The sequence below is a fragment of the Hemiscyllium ocellatum genome, chromosome 11 (assembly GCF_020745735.1).
Source record: "Hemiscyllium ocellatum isolate sHemOce1 chromosome 11, sHemOce1.pat.X.cur, whole genome shotgun sequence".
NCBI lineage: Eukaryota > Metazoa > Chordata > Chondrichthyes > Orectolobiformes > Hemiscylliidae > Hemiscyllium > Hemiscyllium ocellatum.
In genome coordinates, this window is record NC_083411.1 from 29,253,288 (window position 1) to 29,262,354 (window position 9,067).

Genomic DNA, 9,067 nt, shown 5'->3' on the forward strand with positions numbered 1-9,067 from the left:
TAGATTAGGTGAATTGGCCATGCTAAATTGCCCATAGTGTTCAGGGATCTGTAGGGTAGGTGCATTTGTCAGGGGAAATGTAGAGTAATGGGGAATGGGTTTTGGTGGTATATTCTTCGGAGGGTTGGTGTGGACTTGTTGAGCTACTTGGCCTATTTCCACACTGTAGGGATTCTAAAACAAATTACTTTTAAGCATTTTAGTTCCCATATCGAAGGCAGCTCCTTTTTGATAATGAACTGAATGACAGCAATGTCTCATGGTTAGGGTGAGGAAGTGGGGCCCAGAGGCAGGCCCAAAGTTTTCTATGAAGGGGATGGAACGTATGTTGTTGGTATTAATCTGATCAATGCAGAAGCTAATCAGCCTTCACTTTTGATGGTGTATCCTTAATTGTCAATTTGTCATCACCAGATTTCATTGCATTGCCCAAGTTTATTTCTCTTTTTAGACAATCTGTCAAGATTGGGGATGACTTTCTCCCACTCTGGAGTTGTGGCCCTGAGGTGAGTAAATTCTCTAATGTTGGATCTATGCACCATGCTGCAGATGGGGCAGATAGTGTTTGAAGAAGTGAAAGGGTTTTCACATGGTCCATTTACTATTTGTGTTGGTCTCCACCTGAGCTTGTTTGAGATCCTTTGATGGCTGGAACATTTGCAGACTCATCTTCATAGCCAACCTAGTCATGCCCATTCAACAGGAACAACAGAATATTTTGACACCATTAAATTAATCTTAAACAGCCCTTACAAGGAGGCTCCTGGGTTTCTCTACCAGAATGAGATTAGTTTGACAAGAATAACCAGGAGATGCTGAAGCTATTCTATCACAATCACAAGGTATTCCTGAACTGGAAACACAACCAATTCTCAAAGGAAAGAAAGTGGATCTATAGACAAGTAAAGCCTAAGGTTCAACAAAACCTATGTCCGAAAGAACACATGATGGCTGGAAAGAGTTTAGAAAATACAGCAACTCAGCAATATCAATGTTTCACATGGATTCTTTAGTGCAGTCAAGACATCTGAGGCCTACGCTCCCAAGGACCTATTCTATCGTAAGTTAAGAATGGACTGGCCTCATCAAAGACAGGCAGGCAGTGAGCACTCATTGAAAGGATGTCCTCAACCAAGTCTCAGTCCTCATTATGGCTAACTTTGACCACACTCCTCAGCATGCTACCTGCCATCATCTCAGCACATCCCCAGCCCAACAAGAGGTTGAAAAAATCCATCTGACAGCTGTGTCCTCACCAATTAATTCACCAGAGACCGAATGCATGTAGAAACTGGGGTCAAGTAAGGCTGTGTCATCACATCAATGCTCTCCTCTATGTTCCTTGCTAAACACTCCACTCCATATCAATCAACTTCCTGTTGGAGTTGATCTTCTCTACAGGATGAGCAGGCAAAATGCACCTCCAGTCCAGAACCCGAACCACCCTAATCTCTGTCATTGAGCTGCAGTATGCAGATGATGCTGGCACATGTGCATAATCAGAGGCCAATGAGAGAATAGGTTTTCAGCTAAATATCAGGAAGGCAATGTCCCCTATCAGTCTGCTCACATACAACACCGACTATTGGTTAGCATGATCCATAGTGAGCCACTGAACAACGTATATTAATTCTAATCACTTCAGGGCATCCTGTGAGTGAGGACAGATATTGACGACAAATGTTAACATCATTCCCACCACGGTCTGAAAAACATGCATCATAACAAAGACCTCAAACCAAGCACCAAATGCATGGACTCCAGGGTAGTAATGTGGACAATGTAGAGCAGACACCTCAAATCCCTAGAGAAATATCGCTAATGATGCTTGCACGAAATCCTACAAATCGAATGATGGGATGGACACTCAAATATCAGTGCTGGAAAAGCACAGAACACACCAGATGGCCTCCTTCTTTAGAGACCACAACCCACCCTCCCATCCTGGCACCCTCCCCTGCCACCCCAGGAATTACAAAACTTGCACTCACACCTCCTCCCTCACCACCATCCAAGGCCCCAAAGGAGCCTTCCACATCCATCAAAATTTCACCTGCACATCCACCAATATCATTTATTGTATCCGTTGCTCCCGATGCGGTCTCCTCTACATTGGGGAGACTGGATGCCTCCTCGCAAAGCACTTCAGGGAACATCTCTGGGGCACCCGCACCAATCAAACCCACTGCCCCATGGCCCAACATTTCAACTCCCTCTCCCACTCAGCCGAGGACATGCAGGTCCAGGGCCTCCTCCACCGCCGCTCCCTTACTACCCGACGCCTGGAGGAAGAATGCCTCATCTTCCGCCTCAGGACACTTCAACCCTAAGGCATCAATGTGGACTTCACCAGTTTCCTAATTTCCCCTCCCCCACCTTACCCCAGCTCCAACCTTCCAGTTCAGTGCTGTCCTCATGACCTGTCCTACCTGCCAATCTCCCTTCCCACCTATCCACTCTACCCTCCCCTCTGACCTATCACCTCCATTCCCACCCCATTCATCCATTGTACTCTTTGTTACCTACTCCCCAACCCACATCCCTCCCCCCCACACCCCCCACTTATCTCTCCCCCCTGGAGGCTCCCTGCCTCTATTCCTGATGAAGGGTGTTTGCCTGAAATGTCAATTTTCCTGCTCCTCGGATGCTGCCTGACCTGCTGTGCTTTACCAACACCACTCTGATCTAATCTCTGGTTTCCAGCATCTGTAGTCCTCACTTCTGCCTACTCAAATATCAGTGTCCTCTCTCAAGCCAACATCCCCAATATCAAGGCAGTAATCTTGGTTACTCAAATGCATTGGGTGGGCCACATTGTCCAAATGCCTGATGCAAGACTTCCAAAACAAGCACTTCACTCTGAGCTCTGTCGTGAGTCATTGCCACAAGGTTTGAGAAGATGCTTCAAATGTCATGAACACCTCTCTGAAAAAAAATCTGACAACTCCACCAATTTGTGGAGATCTCTGGCACAAAATTGACCAAGCTGGTGAAGAAGCATCCACAAGGGTGCTCAATTTAGTTTGTCTGTTGACGTTACAAGTTTTTGTCAAATAGCTGCTGAAAATGTGTTGCTGGTTAAAGCACAGCAGGTTAGGCAGCATCCAAGGAACAGGAAATTCGACGTTTCAGGCATAAGCCAGATTCCTGATGAAGGGCTTATGCCCGAAATGTCGAATTTCCTGTTCCTTGGATGCTGCCTAACCTGCTGTGCTTTAACCAGCAACACATTTTCAGCTGTGATCTCCAGCATCTGCAGACCTCACTTTTTACCCTTTGTCAAATAGCTAACAACTTTTCCAGGTCAAGATCCCTAAATGATTGGGATCTATTTAAAATGTAAACGTTGATTACTCGTGGCCAGCTGTCTGACCCCTTGGCCGCTGGGGTCTGTCTGCGTGTACCAACCTTGCCCACCTCCAACAATTTACTAATTTCTCCATGTCTTTAAACTTCCTAAACTGTTGAATATGAAAAGCAATTTGAAAATCCAAAGGGCTGAGACTCAAAATCGATTGCAAAAAACAAAATGAGTTTTGTAATTAGAATTGCAGGTCAATACCCAATCATTGAATAATTTTTGTGTTTCTTCTAGAAATTCTAGCTTTTGTTTTGCCCCTGTCCTACCTGCCAATCATAGCTCTGTCCGAATACAATATTCTGGTTTAGCCACATGCAGCGAAGTCGATGACTACAGAACAATCAACGGCAGGGGGCGCACCTTGCCCCATTGAAACTGGTGTGTGGTTCCTGGAAGATGCTGTTAACGCGGTATTTTTTATTCCAGCTAACGGGACAGTTTTTATTATATAAGGTTCCTGGAATGTTCAGTGGGTTAATTCACGTGCCAGCTAAAGCATGTGAGCAAATATTCCATTGTGAGGGTAATTTCAGGAACTAGCACCACTTGTCTTCATCCTCGGTTATAATGTAGCAAAGGGCTTAGGATAAAAGGGAAGGCGTGTAGCGGGGTCAGAGTTATTGGGATGAGGAGTTGAGGGAAGTGGCTGAAAAGTTGGGATGGGGGGTAAGTAGAATAGAACAGAAAGATATAAAGAGAATAAAGGATCCAGAAAGAGACAAACATATGAGAAGCTTTATGTTATGAGTGGTCAGATATAAGACAGTGCGAAACGTATTTTTCAATGTAATTAATAAGGCAACAGATTTCTGACAACAGCGTCCTGTTTCAAACTTTCGCTGCCAGAAATTAAAACTGCTGCTCTTTTCAAACAAAAAAAACACTGACTGATCCTGGGTTACAGTTTAAATAGCCTTCATGTGTACAGCTGCAGTGTAGCGAGAGTAATTTCTGGTCCTCTGCATGCACTGCATTTTTTCCAACTGCAGTCGATTGTGGGAACATTGACAATTTTTTTTTAACGCTTTCCAGTTGATCGGAGATAATGGGAGCAGCATTCTTTGGTCTGGATGCGTTAGCTCTACTCAGGAATTAAAAATCAGGCAACACCAGATTTTTTAACTTTGTACACCTCAGTCCAACAACGGCATCATGGGTCGGGAATTAGACTACCGGAACCTCACGTGCTGATAACTGATTGTCCAAAAAAAAACCGGGATTGAACTCGTCCCCAAAGATTGAACAGCTCATTGTAGCCTGTGGCAGCAAATCGAGCGTTTTAATCTACTCAGGCCGTCCACTGTTCAATTTACAAACATGCAGTGACATTATTATTTCGTATTTGTTCCTTTTTTAAAAAAAATTCTAGATGCAACGTGCGGGCCTTTCAATTTATGGTCACCGGGGAGCAGTTGAGCAGAAAGTAATTATACCGCCAGGCGAAGCAGACAGAATCTGAGTGTGTGCGTACGTCTGGATCCGAGCAGATGTTTCGCAGTTTTCTCCCACTTACAAGGAAGGACTGAGATACGATGGGGCGGGCAAGTTGCTCATCGGCTTCTGCCACCTATTTTTACGACTGGCAATAAACCTGCACAAGTTGGGAAATCCTTCTGTGCACCTGTCCCACAGGGAGATTTGCTAAACAAACTCTGATCCGAGACGTGGCTCCGGGGCAAGGGGATAATAACAGAGCCGCAGTGTCGAGAGCTTCAGGCCCAACTGGAGGGACGGGGAAGGATCAAACTCCCAACTCCGCTGCAACGTTTGACTGCACGAAGGTTAAATACTTAATTGTTGTCCCCAGTGTTCTTCCGATGCCATAAACCAGATAATTACTGCAAGGCTGTCAGATTGATTTAATTTGAATTAACGACAAAGTTCCTCCGAAAATTAGATAAATGGTTGTTTGCGCTGAAGTGGGAAGTTGGAAATAAACGGAGTGTGAGCGGCTCAGTCACTTTCTGATCGTTTTTTTTTAAATTGTCGGTCCTAACTTTATGCCCCACAATTTAGACATTCTTTTTAATATGCTCACAGTCACATTCCAAAATCTAATTCTGCTGTTACTTTGACATTTTCTGTGGGTACAATTCAACTAAACTAAAACCTGCATTAAAACTGAAGTTTCAATAGTATTTAAAGTGTTACAGAACAAGCTGTTTATCATTTTGAGAAACGTAGATTCTACAAATGTCTTACAAACATTGACTGCTTCACAATCTACATCTCGGCTTCGAATTTCTTCCTCTCTAATTTTCTCCATGTATTCCACCCTTTGGATAATCCCTTCCAATCCTTCCTCCTCACTGAACTCTGTATTCCTCCAATTCTGTTCTGATGGGCAGACTTCACTTTGCTTGCCCTATCGTTATTGCCAGTGGGCAGATGTGTACTTAGTTGCTTAGGTTCAAAGCAATGGGGTTCCCTTTCTTAAGTCTCTCTGTCTCTTCAGCTTCCCCCATCTTTCAGTTAGTTCCTGAAACCTGTTTAAAAAAAACACACCAATTTAAGACTAAGCATAGGAAGTAATATAGTTGTGATGGATTGCCAGTAATCAACATTCATGTATTATGTAGGCTATTCTGTATAGAAGGTAGCTTTAATCAGTCTTCGATTTATTATTGAGACAGCAGTGACTGTGATTAGAGATTGCAAGTTTGGATACTAACTGCAATTGTATATCAGAGACAATGATTAGATTTACGGGTAAGGCTGATAATTTTTTTATTCCTACAATTTTAGCTCTACTTCTTAGTCTTCTAGGCCCTTCTCTTGTGAAAGTAATGACTTGCTGGGTAAAATTCCACCCACACATTAGGCTTGAATGGTGCCATGTGAAGCCAGGCAGTTGGAGTGAGATATAAGACCAAGTTTCTGTATGCTAATTCTGAACTCCTGTTCTTATGTGGAGGTGCTGGTGTTGGACTGAGATGGACAAATAGAAAGTGAGGACTGCTGATGCTGGAGATCAGAGTCGACAGTGTGATGCTGGAAAAGCACAGCAAGTCAGGCAGCATCCCAGGAACAGGGATTGTCCTGCTCCCTGGATGTGCCTGACCTGCTGTGCTTTTCCAGCACTACACTCTCGACGGACTGGAAGACACCAGGTCATCGCTCATCAGGTTTATTTGAAATCACAGGTTTTTGGAGCACTGCCCCTTTGTCGGTTGAAGTAGTCTTCGCCTGACAAAGGTGTTACGCTCTGACAGCTTGTGATTTCAAATAAACCTGTTGGACTCTAACCTGGTGTCATGTGATTCCTGATCTTGTCTAAATTCAGCTGTAATGATTCCAGTAATGCAAGTGTGAATAACCAACAATACAGAATGGAGATCTAATCTGGAATTGTCCTTGGTTAGATGGCACAATCACTCACTGGCAAAAGAAAGTTGTGAGAACTTAATTTCTGTACTGATGCATTGAAGATGTGTTGCAATTCTATGCCTGTCCACCAGGTGTCCATATAATCTTACCTTCACACAACATTCGAAGAGATGCTATAAAGAACAGTGAGCTGAATCTTACATTTTTAGGCTAACTGTGAATTGTGTTGAGGAGTTTTGGAAGGTTTTTCACCATGAGTCCTAGTGAGTTTTTTCACTGTATCTCACCAAATCAGACTTATTAATGATCAAAACCCTACGCACGATAACCCTAACTTCTGATTCTCACTTTACTACTGTTGAAAAGTAGTGCTGGAAAAGCACAGCCGGTCAGGCAGCATCCAAGGAGCAGGAGAATCGGCATTTTGCCTTGGGACCCTCCAACCACACGGCATCAATGGGGACTTCACCAGTTTCCCCATTTCCCCTACTCCATCTAATCCCAGTCCAAACCTTCCAACTCGGCACCACCCTCTTGACCTGTCCTACCTGTCCATCTTCCTTCCCACCTATCTGCTCTATCCTCCTCTCCAACCTATCACCTTCACCTTCAACTTCATCTACCTATCGCATTCTCTGCTACCTTGACCCAGCCCTAACCCCTCCCATTTATCTCTCAGCCCCCTTGCTCACCCCCACCCCAACATATTCCTGATGAAAAACATATGCTTGAATCATAGATGCTCCTGAAATGGCTGTGCTTTTCCAGCACCATACTCTTCAACTCTGATCTTCAGTTCTTACTTTCCCTCATTTTACCACTGGTCACCCATGGAACAACTGGCCACTAACAGGGTATCCTGAAATTTACCACACCTTTTGCACCCGCACCATACTTAAATAGCTGTCTGTCTGGAACTGGCCTGGATGATTCCTGATGTTTGTCTTGGACATGGCAGACAGGGGGCATTGGTGCCCCATCATGTGGATTTGGAATCTGGAAGCCCTGCTGGACAGGGAGGTGCAGCAACAGGACTTCCTGCTCCCCCCCCCCCCCCCAGACCAGCAGTGGAGACCCCATGTCACCTGACCATGCCAGCCTGGTCCAAGGGTTGGCACCTAGGTTAAGGCAGTCGCAGCCATCTGGAGGGGTGCCCAGCACTGCAGGAAGAAGGTTAATGTCCCTCTCCACTCCATCAGTATAAGCGCTTCCATCCACTGCGCTGTCCATTACCTCACTTTTACTCTATTTCTGATACTCCATTCATTGCCTCGCAAGGCCCATGGTTCCATTCTCGCTATTGCCTTCAACATCTTCCCCTCACTCGCTCTTACCCACCCCAATTCCCAACACCACTAATGCTGCATGGTCTCTACCCTGCTACTCATCAACTTGAGACAGTTGCCCCACCTGCATCAAAATAATAGCTTCTCACCCACTTTTATGTCCCACTATAGGCACTTTCTCTCATTCCAGGAGGAAAATAGCCTACAATAATGAAGACAAAGTCATAACATTTCTGTTACCTGGATGAGTGCAGCTCTGACAATGCTGCAACAACAGATTGACAACATCCAGGACTAAGCAGCCCTCTTGATTGACACCACACCCACAAGATCCACCCCTTTCTATCACTGATGCTTAGTAGCAGCAGAGCGTAACATTTACAAAGTACACTATGGAATATTACCAAGGCTCCTTAGACAGCACCTTCCAAACCCATGACCTTACCCTCTAGAAGTACAAAGGCAGCAGATACATGGGCCATTACCTTCAGGCTCCCCTCCAAGTCAGTGACTATCCTGATTGAAAACATATCACCATTCCTTCAGCATCACCAGATCAAAATCCTGGAACTCTCTCCTTAACGGTTGAGTGTACCTATGTATACTAAATGGACCACAGCGGTTCCACAAGGCAGCTCACCACCACCCTTTCAACAGCAGCTCGGGCTGGGCAATGAGGGCTCATATCCCCTGAGTAAATACCAAACCAAAATAAGATTTTTCAGTATAAATCTAGAGAGGTTTAGTTGATATTCTGTCTTAGTTACATTCTTTCACTCCCAGCTTGGCCTAATGATAGCATTCCTGTCATTAAAACCAGAATATTTTGCCCACAGAATTTAATTATCCTTGAAAATGGGCAAAGGCAAGGTTCCAAGACTTTTAACTGTGCACGCAAGGCATTAGTGCACAAGATGTGGAGGAGAAGTGATGTGCGCTGTGCGCGGCTGAGCTAAAAGAAAAGAAAACAAAACCCCCAAAAACACACCACTTAGCACAGCTCCTGAAGCACTTTATAGAGAAATTTCAAAACCAGCAAAATTGGTGCTATAGTGGAGAGTGAAGGTCATCTAAGATTACATAGAGATCTTGA